This window comes from Salvelinus sp. IW2-2015, linkage group LG11, assembly GCF_002910315.2.
Source record: "Salvelinus sp. IW2-2015 linkage group LG11, ASM291031v2, whole genome shotgun sequence".
Lineage (NCBI taxonomy): Eukaryota > Metazoa > Chordata > Actinopteri > Salmoniformes > Salmonidae > Salvelinus > Salvelinus sp. IW2-2015.
Window position 1 is genome coordinate 15,222,947 of NC_036851.1, and position 18,701 is coordinate 15,241,647.

Consider the following 18,701-nt stretch of genomic DNA (forward strand, 5'->3'; position numbering starts at 1 on the left):
TATTTGCAAGTCTGTCTAAAATTAAAGGTTTGCTTCATGGCAGAAATTTTATAAATGAACAAACAAATTTATGCATGCTTAATTCTCAGTGTGGTATAAATAATCTACAAATTAATATGTACAATTCTCCCCAGATCAACATTGATTCAAAGGATGTTTTGAGCCTGTACTAGCTTTGGAAATAGATTAAACACATGGCAGCAAAACATACATACAAGTTCAATGTAGAGAAGTTCCTTTTTGTTTCCTTTCATACATGTCTGTTTCCAGATCGGTTTGATGAATAGGGAAAGTTTATGCGGGTGCCACAGAGGAAACCTCTGTTTTGGATGTAGACACTTCAGTGCCATCATCTTCTGCCTTGCCAAAGAGTTGCATGATGCAAGTACGGAACTGGAGAGAGAGGAATAATTAAACATTAGAAGACTTTGAAATTGAATGTCTATCTACAAAGTGAGCGAACACATCGTGATCTGATGCTTTTTAAAATAAAATATATGTACACAAGAAAGGCATTTGTGAAACATTTAGAAAAATGTGTATTGTTAGAGTTTTGTAACATGAAATCGGTAAGAAAAAAAACTGTCTGAGAATCTTGTTACGATTTACCTGTTTGTTCATGAAGACATATATAACTGGATTGTAGATGGTGGCGCTCTTGGCAAAGTAGGCAGGGATTGCGGCAGCCAGAGGGTGGAAAGCATACCCAGGGTTAGCCGCAGCAAAGCAGGTATAAGGTCCCCAGCATACACAGTAAGCTATAATCATGACAACAACCATCCTGGACACTTCCTTCTCAGCTTTCTGTGTTGACTCAGAGTCTTTCTGCTGTGCAGCAACCTGTGGTCATTCAGAAGGAATATCAAATGGTTAGATTTATCCCTCTAATATGCCTTTTCAAAAGGTACACTTGACCATTACTGTATTTACCAACATAGCTGCTTGCTACATTATAATATATTTAAAATATCACTTACAGCACGGATGGCGAGCCAAACAAAGATGTAGCAGAAGATGATCACAAACAGGGGGAAGAAGCAGCATGTAATCATGAGAACAATCATGTAGGACTTGACTCCAGGATCCTCATTGCCTCCGAAGACATCAGGTCCACATGAAGTCTTCAGGCCATGAGGCCAGTACCTGGTGGAGGGAGAGAGATAGAGAACTTGGTTAAATAATTACATGTTTTGAACTTGAATCCTCTGTGCAATAAGAAGAGAAATCCCCACCTGCTCCAGCCAAAGATGGGGGGAGAACACCAGAAAGCAGCCCAGACCCAGGAGAAGATAATGCCTCCCATGGCCCATTTGGCATAAAACTTTACACTTCCAAAGGGCTTACACACCACCACCCATCTCTCCCAGGAGATGACAGCCAGAGACCACAGAGCAGCAATACCTTTATAAGATTTACATATACATTAGACAAAAGAGACATTCTGATTACTGTCACTATGCTATGGTGCTCTAGCAACTGCCAAATAATATTTCTCAGCACTATGTAGAAATGTAGAATTTCCTTGTTAAATATTAGATCAAATTGTTGTCCATGTAAAACTGCATTTTACCACAAGTGGAGACAGTGAATCCCTCAAAGACACACATTGGGTGTCCCAGAATGAAGTAGCCAAAAACCTGGTTGATAACGCTGATGGTGCTAGCCAAAAGTGTCTCCCCAATGTCAGCAATAGCAAGGTTGACCAAGATCCAGTTGAGAGGGTGTTGGAGCTTCTTGAATTTTGCAGTGGCCACCAGTACCAGGCCATTGGTGAAGACTGAGAATGACCACTATGATCATCCAAAGTGTTGAAATATTGTACACCCATCTTGGAGCAATGTGGTAGTTGGGGCCCTCAAAGGGATCTGAGAGAAAAAAATAGAAAATAATTTTGTCAGAAGAAGAGAATGACAGGTGCAAGTGCSTGGTTAGATGAGCTACATGCTTTTAAATGATCAGTGAAGATGCAAAAGCAATGCAAATTACATCAATAATATTAATTCATTAAAATGATTATGTATGAAGCACAATTTCACTTATGCCATCTATGTTGTATATAACATAAATACATACAGGAAACATAACCTCATGATTTAAATAAAATAAAATATATGAATTGGAAGGCASAAGCAGTTGCTTGTTCTCTCCCACCTTTGGTGTTATTGCTATTGGTCTAGGTGAAGGACGATTCTCTCGTTGTCTCTTCGTTATGGCGCCTGGCTGCATAAGCTGCATTTCCCCAACCCTCTGCCATTTCTGAGAAGGAATCTGAAGAATATGCAAATCAAGAAGACAATATATTATATCCCTTTCAGTCATTAAATTGTTCTAAAATGTTCACCTTGCCAGTTGTTTGTTGCCACAGTCGTGTTTTTTGCCTTTACCTGTTGGCAGCTTTTTCTGTCTTCTGGCTTGCTTCTCTTGCTCTTCACCTGTTGTGGTGTTAGCAACCAACAAAATGGTGTACCCCAATCTGTGGGGTTTTATACCAGCCATGTCCTCATCGAGATTAAGATCTAAATCAGAAATGGTTTCACACACACACACACACACACACACACACACACACACACACACACAAAGTTCAATTACTGTATGCTGACCCGGAAGAACTGAAGACCAAGGTTTGAATTTAAGGTTAATCCTTCTTGGATAAGAAGTGCTTTTGGTGTCGCGTTCCTCAGCATTCAGGCGAAATTGCTTATCCTCTTCATGCAAGAAAATAGTTGACTTAACAATTATTCTTAGAGAAAACGTATTTTGACAATACAAATGGTTTTACTATAAAGAAGTAAAAAGGGAAGTAGTCTTTGAGAATCAAACGCTGATTACATTTACTTCATTCTATGCTCAAGCTTTTCCTGCTGTAAATACAAACCAATAATGAGGAAAGTGGATCACTTTGGTTCTTTAGGCTGATTGGAGAGTTAATCTCTATCCTATCCGCTTTACAAGAGAGTTCATATGGGGTGTGTCATGTGAGTTTGGTCTTTAAACAATCATTCATAACAGGTAGCAGTGAATAAACATTGAATATACAGTTGAAAAACATAGAAAYTGAGACCAGAAGGTATTTTCATTTTGCTGCATGCATGACGTTTATTTTAAGCAGAAAAAAACATTGTTAAATACATTGTATATATACACAATTATCTATTTACATGTATTCTTTTTTTGTTTGTTTTTGCAAGAGGGCAAACAAAATGTTTACCTCACAAGTTACTTTGAAAGTGGGAGGTTTTGAAACSATAAATTGTTCACATAGTTTTGAAATTATCAGATTTCCAATGGCAGTTAATTTCAGTTCTCCTTAGCAGTGATGCTGTCTAGTTTAGCCACTGAAGAGTGAAGGGAATGCCTTCCAAGATGGCAACTTTTTCTTTGCCACTTGAAGAGACATTGATACTATACTATATATACACATATTCCCATAATGTACCACTACAATAGCTATAGTATGACTCTGGTTGTTTCGAAGACCATGGATTAAAAAAAKCTCCAAGGGGTGGTCCATAGCAATTTAGGTTTTGTGGGTAAGGTTTTTTACACACATTGCACATGAGTTAAAGCTTAATAATCTCCTAAAAGTTGTGGGAAATGATTTGTTTAAGAAACACAAGAGGATYTACTGTACATTTGTTTCCAAGAGGTTGTCTGGGGTTTATGCATGTGCCACAGAGGGAACCTCTGTTTTTAATGTAGACACTTCAGAGCCATCATCTTCTGCCTTGCCAAAGAGCTGCATGGTGCAAGTACGGAACTGGAGAGAGAGGAATAATTAAACATAAGAAGACTTTGAAATTGAATGTCTATTTACAAAGTGAGCGAACACATCGTCATCTGATGCTTTTTAAAATAAAATAAATGCACACAAGAAAGGCATTTGTGAAACATTTAGAAAAATMTYTATTGTTAYAGCTTTGTAACATGAAATCAGTAAGAAAAAAAAGAAGACATATATAACTGGATTGTAGATGGTGGCGCTCTTGGCAAAGTAGGCAGGGATTGTGGCAGCCAGAGGGTGGAAAGCATACCCAGGGTTAGCCGCAGCAAAGCAGGCAAAGCAGGTATAAGGTCCCCAGCATACACAGTAAGTGATAATCATGACAACAACCATCCTGGATGCTTAATTTTTCATTTTCAGCCTTTCTGCTGCGCGGTAACCTGTGGCCATTCAGAAGGAATAGCAAATGGTTWGATTTTTCCCTGTAATATGCATTTCCAAAAGGTACACTTGACCATTACTGTATTGAACAACATAGMTGCTTGCTACAGTATAGTATATTTTAAATATCACAGATGGACAGCCACACGGAAATGTAGCAGAAAATTACCACGGCCAGGAGGAGGAAGCAGCATGTAATCATGAGAGTAATCATGTAGGACTTGTTTCCAGGCCATTGGTGAAGACTAAGGCAATGACCACGAAGATCATTCAAAGTCTTGAAATATTATACAACCAAATGTATTGTGCTTATTGCCAGTGCCAGTTACAAATGGCAGGTCTGCTGATTGTGAAATAACTTATACAAGACTACACTGCAACAAAAGATCCTTTAGCAGCATCAATTTAGTTTAAAAAGGAAACCATTACCAGAGGTGTGGACTCGAGTCACATGACTTGGACTCGAGTCAGACTCGAGTAACAAATATGATGACTTGCAACTCAACTTTGACTTTAACACCAATGACTCGTGACTTAACTTGGACTTGAGCCTTTTGACTCGAACTGACTTGATACCCTCCCCAAGGCCAAATATAAAAAATTATGCTATTTTAAAATGTGTGCAGCGCATCAACTCTTCATTTAAAGGATTACAGTTTGAATTGGGCAGCAGCCAATCAAATTGTGCCAGCTGAGAAAAAGTTGCGCCTGGCAGTGCAGAGGAACGTCGGCGGGTGAATTCAGATGGAGCCCTTGGAAAGATGATACCCAGAATTATTATTTTCAGATATAAAGACTACGCTGTATCAAAAAAAAACGGATTGCAACTCTTTTTCCCCCACCTTTTTTTAACCAGGTAGGCTAGTTGAGAACAAGTTCTCATTTGCAACTGCGACTTGGCCAAGATAAAGCATAGCAATTTGACACATACAACAACACAGAGTTACACATGGAATAAACAAAACTTACAGTCAATAATACAGTAGAAAAATAAGTCTATTTACAATGTGAGCAAATGAGGTGAGATAAGGGAGGTAAAAGGCAAAAAAAGGCCTTGGTGGCGAGGTAAATACAATATAGCAAGTAAAACACTGGAATGGTAGATTTGCAGTGGAAGAATGTGCAAAGTAGAAATAGAAATAATGGGGTGCAAAGGAGCAAAATAAATAAATAAATAAATACAGTAGGGGATGAGGTAGGTAGTTGCGCTAAATTATAGATGGGCTATGTACAGGTGCAGTAATCTGTGAGCTGCTCTGACAGCTGGTGCTTAAAGCTAGTGAGGGAGATAAGTGTTTCCAGCTTCAGAGATTTTTCCAGTTCGTTCCAGTCATTGGCAGCAGAGAACTGGAAGGAAAGACGACCAAAGGAGGAATTGGCTTTCGGGGTGACCAGTGAGATATACCTGCTGGAGCGTGTGCTACGAGTGGGTGCTGCTATGGTGACCAGTGAGCTGAGATAAGGCGGGGCTTTACCTAGCAGAYACTTGTAGATAACCTGTAGACAGTGGGTTTGGCGACGAGTATCAAGCGAGGGCCAACCAACGAGAGCGTACAGGTCACAATGGTGGGTAGTGTATGGGGCTTTGGTGACAAAACGGATGGCACTGTGATAGACTGCATCCAGTTTGTTGGAGTAGGTAGTGTGATAGATTCAGGCGCATACTCAGTTTTATTTGAGGATGGACAGATCGACACCGTGTTTGGAGGCTATTTTATAGATGACATCACCGAAGTCGAGGATCGGTAGGATGGTCAGTTTTACGAGGGTATGTTTGGCAGCATGAGTGAAGGATGCTTTGTTGCGATATAGGAAGCCGATTCTAGATTTAATTCTGGATTGGAGATGCTTAATGTGAGTCCTGAAGGAGAGTTTACAGTTTAACCAGAACCTAGGTATTTGTAGTTGTAAACGTATTCTAAGTCAGAGCCATCCAGAGTAGTGATGCTGGACGGGCGAGCAGGTGCGGGCAGTGATCGATTGAATAGCATGCATTTAGTTTTACTTGCGTTTAAGAGCAGTTGGAGGCCACGGAAGGAGAGTTGTCTGGCATTGAAGCTCGTCTGGAGGTTAGTTAACACAGTGTCCAAAGAGGGGCCAGAAGTATACAGAATGGTGTCGTCTGCGTAGAGGTGTATCAGAGAATCACCAGCAGCAAGAGCAACATCATTGATGTATACAGAGAAGAGAGTCGGCCTGAGGATTGAACCATGTGGCACCCCSATAGAGACTGCCAGAGGTCCAGACAACAGGCCCTCCGTTTTGACACACTGAACTCTATCAGAGAAGTAGTTGGTAAACCAGGCGAGGCAATCATTTGAGAAACGAAGGCTGTCGAGTATGCCATTAGGAATGTGGTGATTGACAGAGTCGAAAGCCTTGGCCAGGTCGATGAATACGGCTGCGCAGTAATATCTCTTATCGATGGCGGTTATGATGTCYTTTAGGACCTTGAGCTTGGCTGAGACGTGGCTGAACTTGCAAAACATGTGTGAAGAAAATGACAGATGGAGGCGCAACAACTTCCAACTTTGTCCGACATTTGAAGCTGCACAAAGAACGGTAAGTCGGTAGCCGACAGCTATATAATTTATAACTTTGCTAGTGTAGCATGTAGGCTAACGTAATATTAAATCAATGAGCCTCCAACAAGTCAGTCAGTGCGGGAACGTGATRATTGCACCCAAGATTGAGCTACAACTGGCTAGGCAGTTAGTAGCCTAAATCCTGACTGATGTTACTTCTGTTCCTAAAACAATTGACATACGTTAGCCTACTGTAACCACACACAGAAAGGGTGTGTGTGTGTGTGTTTGTTAAGATTGGGCGATTGTGTACAAGCCTACATCGCCCGATTGCGCCCCCATAGCGATCCTCAATAGTCGATCGCTATGGGGGGGGGGGGGGGGGGGGGGGGGGGGGGGGGGGGGGGGGGGGGGGGGGGGGTCTTTCTCATGGCTACCAATGTATTTCCATGGGAATATAGAGTTTATTTGGAAAGTAATAAATATATACATGTTTTAAAAGCATTCATGATTTGCGTAAATGTAATATACTAACTATTACTCTTGTTTAAAATATGAAATGGTATTACATTTGGGGAAGAGCACATTATGACTTGTTTAGGACTCGAAACTCAAAGTTTAGGACTTGAGACTTGACTTGAAACTTGTTGGTCTTGACTTGAGACTTGACTCGGGCTTGCCTGTCTTGACTTGAGACTTGACTTGGGACTTGAGTGCTAAGACTTGAGACTTGTAAAACAATGACTTGGTCCCACCTCTGACCATTACCCTCTGTAAATCTACAATAACTACAATATTTTGGGGAATGCACAGAATTAGGCTCTTTCAATACTCCCAAATTATATCAACCAAGGCACTAAACTGTACAAAATGTACTGTACCTTCGGTGTGATTGCTGTTAGTGTAGGCGAAGCCTGATTCTCTCATTGTATCATCGTGCCCCCTGGCAGCAAACACTTCTAGCTCTGCCTTCCTGGACTGGTTAACAGGAGTTCCTGAAGTGGACTGCTGAAGCCCTATCCATTCTTCTCAATTAACCTAGGGCTTATATACCATCCTTTGGGTCTTTGAAAGGATTATGGCATTGGAGGAATTAGTGCAGAGTTGGCACAAGGGCCATGTAATAATTTGTGTAATGGAATGGACTTGATTGTCTTTTCTTAACCATTTTCCACTTGTTATGTCAGTCACAAAATTAGCTCATGTCAGCAATTTTTTTGTTGTTGATTGCTTGGTAAGGTAGTCTAGCCAGCTATCTAAATCTTGCCAGTAGCAAATTACCAACCGGGCATGCAGGGCATGTGCTCAGGGGACCTGACCTCCAGGAGGCCCCCATTGATTTTGTTAGTCACTCTCACATAGATATCATATGAACACAGTGGGCGACCCGTCATTCAGAGTTGCTGGTGCAGAGCCCCACATTTWTAGCAAKTGGGCGTGCATGTTTTGCATGTTATTTTGGCATTAATACGTGTCACATATCAGTTTGCAAACAGGGGTAAAACAATATATATATATCATTGAGTTAATAAAGCTACATACAAACATGGTCTCTTTTTTGTTTTCTTGAGTAAGGCAGCTCCAAAATGCAGGGCAAGCCAGCAGAAAATASGAAGTATTGCGCTGTGATTGGCTCAGTGTTCTGTCATTCATGGGGACACTACGTCACCTCCAAGTCTAAGGGTAGAGCTTGAAAATTCAAGCCCCTTGGGTGCTGCCATAGATTTACATTAGAAGTGCCCATTCAAGAAGGCTCAAGGTAATTGGCCACAGATAAAATGACATCAAATCACATTATATCTACAGTAGGTTTGATTGGACTGATCATGTCAACATCATACTTTCAAAATCTTAGCTAGCAGTCATCATCATGAATCAAGTCGACAATCTACTGGCAAATCCTTTTTAATCCTTATCATATGAAGAGAAATTACAGATATCGGTGCTCATCGGCCATTGGACAAACATTACACAACAAGCTTGAAATCGCAAATTCAACAGTGAGTGGTTTGGAAGGAATCAGTGGCTAACTGCAAGTATTGCAAAGCAATCATTAGCCTGCTATTCGGTGGAGTGGCTGTGTAGTCCCAAGTCTAAGATTAAGGGTCTATTTTCCTAGTTAAAAATGATAAACATTCAACATTGGCCATGCTGTCAATGAAGCATGATTTGTGCCGCGCTCAAAACAACTGTTAACTCTGAACTGCAAAATCTGACTTGAGTGAGTTCAAGACAGCTGGGAACTCTGGAAAAATTAGCTACGATTGGGAAAATACCTTTTGAACTTTCATCCAACTCGGAATTGTAAAATCGGGAACTCAGGCCTCTTTCTAGAGCTATGACCTGAAGAGCCCTGACGTCATAAGAATAAAAAAAAAATCTTCGAGTTTCCAGTTGTCTTGAAAGCACTATAAGTCCAGAGAATGCCAGACTTTGATGACAAKATTTGATTAAAAAAATTGCCCACAAAGGACTGCCGTGCTACCTTCCTGTTCAAGTGAGCACAGCACCACAAGGTGAGTCCAAAAATGTCTTGTATGCTGCTGCATAAATTATGTAATATGCCAGGGGGATATGTATACTGCAGCTAAGAAATTAATATTAAGTTTATGTTGTGTAGTAAGCTGTTAGTAGCCCATTTGCCTCACCCTAATAATTTGGTATATTTTCACCTCTTAATTTCACCTACTGTTCTGACTTGGTGGTGCACATGTAGCCTATAACCTGTTTTTGAGAAATGTAATCATTGAATATTGTAAGAGCTTTCATTGTCTGCTTATATGCCCCCTTTATTTATCCTACAGTTCTGACTTGGTGTACAGGGAGAACACTGTAAGAACGGCTGTTCTGAATTCTGTCGCTGTACATTTCAAAAGTGCTGAACAAATAGTTATATTGGCTACATCCGTCCTAGCTCACTCATTAATGTCTTAATCTCAATTACGGATTGCCTCTTATCCGCTTGTCGTCCCCTTGTGCCGTAGTTTGTACATCTTAATTGTCAGTAGAAACCACATTTGTTTCAGCAAGTCGGCCATATCAGCTATGTTTTTTTAAAGGCTGTAAATGAGGCTGAATGAACTGTTTCGCTYCCAGACAAGGTTCCAGTGATAGCCAGGTGTAGCAGTGGTAAGGTGTTGGGACTGATGTTGGGACTCTCCTGTTGGGACAGCTTTATGTAGGCTCTAACAGTTTGTGGGCACCGTTTGTCACCGTTATAGAGCAATGAATTTATTGTTTATTGTTGTGTTGTATAGTGGCATTGCTGGCATGCATCACACTTTTTTTTTCAGCACCAAGACTTACATGCTAAAATCGCCACTGTATGAACATGGTACAAGCCATGACAAAATGTCTAGAATGGCAGGAAATTCGCTTTTAAACTGCCAAAGTTTCTCACCAGTTCATGGAAAAATGTGAAGAATTGCAGGAAATTAGCTTTAAAACTGAAAATGTTTCTCCACCCAATGCAAAATGTGAAGAAATGACAGAAAATGTGCTTTAAAACTGCAACACTTTCTCTACACCTCATGGCAAAATGTGTAGAATTGCAGCAAATGTACTTAAAACACTGCAAAAGTGGGCGACCTCCCAGCCATCCAAGACATTCATGCATGGCAGTGTCTGAGAAAAGCCAAAAAAACTGCAAAGGACTCCTGCCACCCGAACCATGGACTGTTCTCTCTTCTCCTGTCCGGCAGGCTCCCGAAAGAGCTTATTTCCCCAGGCCATAAGACCGTTGAATAGTATAAAACTGTTTAATAGCTAACTACCCATGTCATCCCTCTGTCCCACAGACTATCTGCACGAACCCTATGCCCATCCTCAGGTCTCTACCACTCAACCACACACACCTACATTGACACTAATTACATTCAATCATTCTCACACATTCACTACTGACACCTTACATATACACCAGTGGTGGTCATTGTCGTTTATGATGAGGGAGGACAATTTCTTTCTTCATGAGCATGGCCTTATTTCTATTACAGCATGTTGGATGACTGTCATTCATATTCCGTTCACCCATTTCAATGTAACATCGATAGGTTTAGGATACTACATGATACTCAAATGTTCCCTATACCCATCATGGGGTTGCTACAACCTCACCTATTGTTAGGTGAGAATTATCTGTTAATTGAATGATTAGAATATTCCGCCCTGAAACATATAATTGTATGGAAGTGATTAGAATGTATAAAATCATAATCAATAAATGTGTAGTCCTAGTCAGGATTAGGGTAAAGACAATATGTCTTTATGGTATTATAAACACAGACTGTCTGAGCTTYGTGCCGACCTGACTAGAGATTTGGGAGAGAACAGGGATACGTGTCAAGAACAAGGTCACTAATCTCTGTCGGCTGGGTAGCAGGACATGTGTGTGCGTCTGTTTGTGTGTGTGTGCATGTGTGTGTGTGTGTGTGTGTGTGTGTGTGTGTGTGTGTGTGTGTGTGTGTGTGTGTGTGTGTGTGTGTGTGCGTATGGTTGTGTGAATGTGTGGGCGTGAGAAGTCAGTATAAAATTAATTGTTTTGTATTCTTGACTTTCGAACGTTCCCGTGAATAAACCTTTTTGACTATTTCAGCTGGGCCTCCGTCTGTTTCATTTGACCAGGATCTTACAAATTCTGGTTTGCAGACTGAGTATTATCATTAAATTGGGTTACGAACCCGGAGAACAAAATTCTCCTATCACCTATGAATGAAGTTCACAACGTAGGTGCAGACAGGTCGAGACAAAKATTTGAGATGACAGTGACACGTGGACAGACATTGACACATTCAATAACGCATTGCACACTCTTGTATGCATCTAACTTATCTAGGGTGTAATCATTAGTCCAACAGTTGCAAACGAGAGTTTCCATTGGACAAATTCAGGTATTTTGATCCCCGTTTCGTTTGCTTCCGTTTAAGAAGCCGTTTTCAAACAGAATCGGCGGAATGGAAACACTCATAATCACGCATAAACACAGTTCACTTTCATAGCAGCCATGTTTTATTCCTTCCCGCCTCTATGCACTCTCCTCCTCTCACCTTTTCCCTTTGTTTATGGACTTCAATGAACAACACATCAGCTGTATGTGACCAGGTGAAAAAAAACTTTCCAAGCCAAACCTTGTCATAACCGCTACACACAGACTTCATCGTTATCCCCATATTAGCTAAATTAACGTCCTAGTCAACATAGCTAATACAACTAATGCGTTAGTAAACCTGCTACAATCATGCAGTAACGTTACAGTGTYTAGTCAGTAAGCAGTTACACCGGCGGGCCCCAGTGGCAATAAATAAAAATAAATAAAAAAGCTTACCTTGACTTGGAAGAGTTCCAGTTGTGTTGGATAGTCATAGCCAGCTAGCTAACATAGCATCCCTCTGTTTGAGCCGTGTGTTTAAGTAACTAACCAGCTGCATTTGCTAGCTAAGAAAGTGAAAAAAAGAAGACAAAATCTCTCTCTCTCTGTCTCTTACTCGATTCTTCTTCATTTTTGAAGAAACTAATTTGTTGAAAACTGTTCAACTATTGTCTTTCTCTCTCTTTGAGTCAACTACTCACCACATTTTATGCACTGCAGTGCTAGCTAGCTGTAGCTTATGCTTTCAGTACTAGATTCATTCTCTGAACGGGTTGACAACTTGTCAGTTCAAGCTGCAAAAGCTCTGATAGGTTGAAGGACGTCCTCRGGACGTTGTCATAATTACTGTGTAAGTCAATGGAAGTGGGTGAAAACCAAGAGCCTCCTAGGTTTTGTACTGAAGTCAATGTACCAAGAGYAGGACGGAAGCTAGCTGTTCTCCGGCTACACCATGGTGATGCCCTACAGAGTGCTGTTGAGGCTACTGTAGAACTTCATTGCAAAACAGTGTATTTTAAACAATTATTTGGTGACGTGAATATATTTAGTATAGTTTTAGATAAAAAGTATAACTTTTTCAATGTTTTACKATTTTTWTTTWWATGAAATTCACTGAGGAGGATGATCCTCCTATTCCTCTTCTGAGGAGCCTCCATTGATAAACTCACACTCACTCATTACCATGCACGCACCACATACCCTACTGCCAAAATAAATGTATTTAATATAGTGATTAATATTACCATTCATTGCTACTATATTGTTTATTACGATTATTATTATCATTAGTATTTATCCTGCTACCAGACACTTTTACCGCTGTTTACATGTACAATCTCTCCAGTACCCCTGCACATTGGAATAACAGTGCTGGCACTGTACTGACCTGTACAAGACCTGCAAAACTGAAATATCACATTTATATAAGTATTCAGACCCTTTAAATCAGTACTTTGTTGAAGCACCTTTGGCAGCGATTACAGCCTCGAGTCTTCTTGGGTATGACGCTATAAGCTTGGCACACCTGTATTTGGGGAGTTTCTCCCATTCTACTTTGCAGATCCTCTCAAGCTCTGTCAGGTTGGATGGGGAGCGTTGCTGCACAGCTATTTTCAGGTCTCTCCAAGAGATGTTTGATCAGGTTCAAGTCCGGGCTCTGGCTGGGCAACTAAAATACATTCAGAGACTTGTCCCGAAGCCACTCCTGCGTCGTKTTGGCTGTGTGCTTAGGGTCGTTGTCCTGTTGGAAAGTGAACCTTTGCCCCAGTCTGAGGTAATGAGCACTCTGGAGKAGGTTTTCATCAAGGATCTCTCTGTACTTTGCTATGTTCATRTTTCCCTCTATCCTGACTAYTCTCCCAGTCCCTGCCGCTGAAAAACATCCCCACAGCATAATGCTGCCACCACCATGCTTCACAGTAGGGATGGTGCCACGTTTCCTCCAGACGTGAGTCTTGGTGTTTCTGAACTTCTTCCATTTATGAATGACGAAGGTCACTGTGTTCTTGGGTTCTTCAATACTGCAGACATTTTTGATACCCTTCCCCAGATCCGTGCCTCTACACAATCCTGTCTCGAAGCTCTATGGACAATTCCTTCGACCTCATGGCTTGGTTGTTGCTCTGACATGCACTGTCAACTGTGGGACCTTATATAGACAGGGGTGGTTACAGTCTGAATTAAAAATTTATTAAATAGATTTTTTTTGCACCCATATACACACACAATACCCCATAATGACAAAGTGGAAACATGTTTTTAGAAAGGTTTTCTAATTTAATGAAAATTTWATTCAGAAATATCTCATTTACATACACTACCGGTCAAAAGTTTTAGAACACCTACTCATTCAAGGGTTTTTCTTTATTTTTACTATTTTCTACATTGTATTTTATATTTGAGATTCTTCAAATAGCCACCCTTTGCCTTGATGACAGCTTTGCACACTCTTGGCATTCTCTCAACCAGCTTCACCTGGAAGGCTTTTCCAACAGTCTTGAAGTAGTTCCCACATATGCTGAGCACTTGAGGGCTACTTTTCCTTCACTCTGCAGTCCGACTCATCCCAAACCATCTCAATTTGGTTAATGTCGGGGGATTGTGGAGGCCAGGTCTGATGCACCCCTCCATCACTCTCCTTTTTGGTCAAATAGACCTAACACAGCCTGGAGGTGTGTTGAGTCATTGTCCTGTTGAAAAACAAATGATACCATCCCATCTGGATTGGGCTTAGTGGGACTGTATCGCTGAAGAATGCTGTGGTAGCCATGCTGTTTAAGTGTGCCTTGAATTCTAAATACAGCACAGACAGTGTCACCKGTAAAGCACCCCCACATCATAACACCTCCTCCTCCATGCTTTACAGTGGGAAATACACATGCGGAGATCATCCGTTCCCCCACACCATGTCTCACAAAGAAACAGCGGTTGGAATCAAAAATCTCAAATTTGGACTCCAGACCAAAGGACACATTTCCACCGGTCTAATGTCCATTGCTTGTGTTTCTTGGCCCAAGCAAGTCTCTTCTTATTGGTGTCCTTTAGTAGTGGTTTCTTTGCAGCAATTCGACYATGAAGGCCTGATTCACACATTCTCCTCTGAACAGTTGATGTTGAGATGTGTCTGTTACTTGAACTCTGTGGAGCATTTATTTGGGCTGCAATTTCTGAGGCTCGTAACTCTAATGAACAGCAGAGGTAACTCTGGGTCTTCCATTCCTGTGGCGATCCTCATGAGAGCTAGTTTCATAATAATGCTTGATGGATTTTGCGACTGTACTTGAAGAAACTTTCAAAGTTCTTGACATTTTCCGCATTGACTGACCTCCATGTCTTAAAGTAATGATGGACTTTCGTTTCTCTTTGCTTATTTCAGCTTTTCTTGCCATAATATGGACTTGGTCTTTTACCAAATAGGGCTATCTTCTGTATACCACCCCTATCTTGTCACAACACAACTGATTGGCTCAAACGCATAAAGAAGGAAAGAAATTCCACAAATGTACTTTTAAGAAGGCACACCTGTTAATTGAAATGCATTCCAGGTGACTACCACATGAAGCTGGTTGAGAGAATGCCAAGAGTGTGCAAAGCTGTCATCAAGTCAAAGGGTGGCTATTTGAAGAATCTGAAATATAAAATATATTTTGATTTGTTTAACACTTTTTTGGTTACTACATGATTCCATATGTGGTTATTCCATAGTTTTGATTRCTTCACTATTATTCTGCAATGTAGAAATAGTAAAAATGAAGAAAAACCCTTGAATGAGTAGGTGTTCTAAAACTTTTGACCGGTAGTTTAAGTATTCACACATCTGAGTCAATACTTTGTAGAAACACCTTTGGCAGCGATTACAGCTTTGAGTCGTCTTGGGTATGTACAGTATGTCCAGTGGTGGAAAAAGTACCCAATTGTCATACTTAAAGTATTGATACCTTAACAGAAAGTTACTCAAGTAAAAGTTAAAGTCACCCAGTAAAATACTACTGTAAGTATTTGGTTCTAAATATACTCAAGTTTCAACAGTAAATGTAATTGCTGAAATACACTTAAGTATCAAAAGTGAAAGTATAAATCACTTCCAATTCCTTATGTTAAGCAAAGCAGACAGCACCATTTTATTATTTAAAAAATGTATGGCTAGCCCCGGGCACACTCCAACACTCAGAGTGAGTCCGCCAGATCAGAGGCAGTAGGGATGACCATGTGTTCTCTTGATGAGTATGTGAATTGGACCATTTTCATGTCCTGCTAAGCATTCAAAATGTAACGAGTACTTTTGGGTGTCAGTGAAAATGTATGGAGTAAAAAGTAAAGTAGTCAAAAAAATGTATAGCTAAGTACAGATACCCCCCAAAAATGACTTAATACTTGAAAGTATTTTTTACTTAAGTAGTTTATACTACTGAGTATGTCTGTATCAGCTTTGCACATCTGGATTTGGGGATTTTCTCCCATTTTTCCCCTGCAGATTTTTCCAAACTCTTAAACTAGATGGTGAGCAGCTGTGAACAGCAATATTCAAGTATTTCCACATATTTATCAATAGGGTTCAATTAATGGCTTTGGCTGGGCCACTCAATTACTTTCGCATTCTTGTTATGAAGCCATTCCAGCGTTACTTTGGCTGTATGCTTGGGGTCATTGTCCTGTTGGAACGGAAAACTTTACCTCGGTCTAAGGTTGTTTGCACCCTGAAACAGGTTCTCATCAAGGATTGACCTATATTTGGCTCCATTCATTGTTCCCTCTACCAGTCTCCCAGTCCCTCCCGCTGAAAAACATCCCCATAGCGTGATGCTGACACCACCATGCCTCACGGTAGGGATGGTGTAAGACAGGTGATGAGCTGTGCCTTTGCAAACTCCAGACGTGCTTTCGTTTGCCTTTTTCTCAGGAGTGGCTTCTGTCTGGCCACTCTTCCATAAAGCCCAGATTAGTGAAGTGCTGTAGAGACCGTTGTCCTTCTGGCAGGTTCTCATATCTCAGCCAAGGAACTCTGTAGTTCTATCAGAGTGGTCATTGGGTTCTTGGTCACCTACCTGGCCAAGGTCCTTCTTGCCCAGTTGTTCAGTTTGGTCGGACAGCCAGCTCTAGGCAGAGTCTGGGTAGTTACATATTTTTACAGTTTACCAACGATGGAGACCACTGTACTCTTGGAAACTTTCAACAATCTAGAAATTGTTTTATACCCTTCCCCAGAGACCGTATATGCCTCATCACAATTATATCTCAGAGATCTATGGAGAGTTCCTTGGACTTCATGGTATAGTTTAATTTGGAATGTCATAGCCAAAGGTGTGTGAATACTTATGTAAATTAGATTTTCTGTTCATTTAATTTTCAACCAATTAGRAACAAGTTCTAAAAACATGTTTTCACTTTGTTATTATGGGGTATTGTGTGTAGATGGGTGAGAGAAAAAAATATATTTATKAATTTTGAATTCAGGCTGTAACAACAAAATGTGAAATAAGTCAAGGGGTATGAATACTTTCTGAAGGCACTGTATGTGGGTTAGACAGATGTAAGCATGGAGGGATTTGTCTTCGGACTAAAGCAGCTTATTTGGACAAATGGGGTTCTGCAGGATTTAGACTACCAATAAAAGTCMAATTAGTATTGACAGGAATCCAGCTAGAAACGTCTTAATCTCTCTGATTGATGGTTAATTTTGTCGATGCGGTGTTTATCCAAAAAACAGAATCCCTCGCGGTAGAACACACGCATGGTGAAGGGTTTTATTTAASTCCTGGTATCATTTTCCGTTTTCTAGAGTTGTTAAATGAGACGTTTAACTAACAGACTTCAGAAGACCTCCAAGAATGGGAGAGGATGGAAGCAGTAAACACGATGACACGCAAGAACAGTCTGTTAAAGTGTTACCTCTGTGTTTTCTTTTGTGTCTTTTTGTTCTACTTTCACTATTCTTAGCTGTGTTACGTTGTGCTCCTTTATCCTGTTACGCAAAAAAAAAATTGGGGGGGCCTATAGCACAACTAAACCATTAAATTGAAGGAACGTCTTGTAAYGCCTACCTGCCATCTCCTCCTCATCGAGCTCCTCCATAAGATGCTGCATCGCTTCGAGGGTAAGTCTGGAATTCCGCTAGTTCTGAACTATTCGTGATTGGTAAAAGTTCACTACTAGCAGAACTCGGATTTGCCCCCGACATTCTTCAAGAAATCTGACCAGAGGCGAAAATAATGCTCTTGTGTAAATTGTGATTTTGGAATTGTCTTTGTTGTTTATGAAAGACTAATGTAGGTCTACAGGGATAGAATGGACTTTTAATCATGTAAACGTGGTGTGATCTGAACATGGGTTGCAAATTGTATTTGTGTGGCCTTGTGTTCGTTTTACATCATTTCATGATTTAATTTCAATCATATTACTTCGGTATTTTTATAATAATACTAATAGTAACAATACTACCACTACTTCTAATTATTTTTAAAATTATTATTATTAGCCTACTATTGGTGGTATTACTAGTATTGCTGTCATTAATTAGCCTAATTTGTTGGTATTGTTTTTTTTAGCATATTACTTTATAATGTGTGAATACTTATTGATAATATTTGTGTTGTTGTTTTTGCTGTTGTTCTGGAAGAATTGTGTTGTTTTTGCTGTTGTTCTGGAAGAAATATCCTCCATTACAATCAATATTTTTCTAGGGTAAATTCTTTGACAGATTTTGCAGTAGCCTACAGTACATTGGGGAAAACCAGGTAGTTTTTTTTTTTAATTTCATCATAGTATCATTTAAATATCCTTATTTATTAGGCAATTTTTATCCCAACAATGTATACCTTATAAAGGATCTATGATTCTATGTTTTAAATACTGTAGTCTATGAGGGGGCACAAAGTACTGAGGATGGTTGGGGGATGATCCGAAGGGGGGCTAGGCCACCGACCATAAATTGAAGAATTTAGCATTTTTCAAACACCTGAAACAACTTTTTCCTGTTATATGGGGACATAATTATGATTCATTCTATGTATAAAAAAAAGAAGCATATTTTTCTGCTTATGTAAGCATACCTATCTATAGCTGTCTGTATCCGCCTGACTGTTGTTATTTTRTTTTAAAGAAACTAAATATTCTTCTCTGTTAAAATCTGGGTAAAAGATTGAAA

The 18,701-nt window shown here is 40.2% G+C and overlaps 1 pseudogene; it reads right to left on the minus strand.

Annotated features, from left to right (window-relative positions):
- Positions 1-2,533, minus strand: LOC111969871 (red-sensitive opsin-1-like; annotated as a pseudogene).
- Between the last annotated feature and the right edge of the window lie 16,168 nt (positions 2,534-18,701).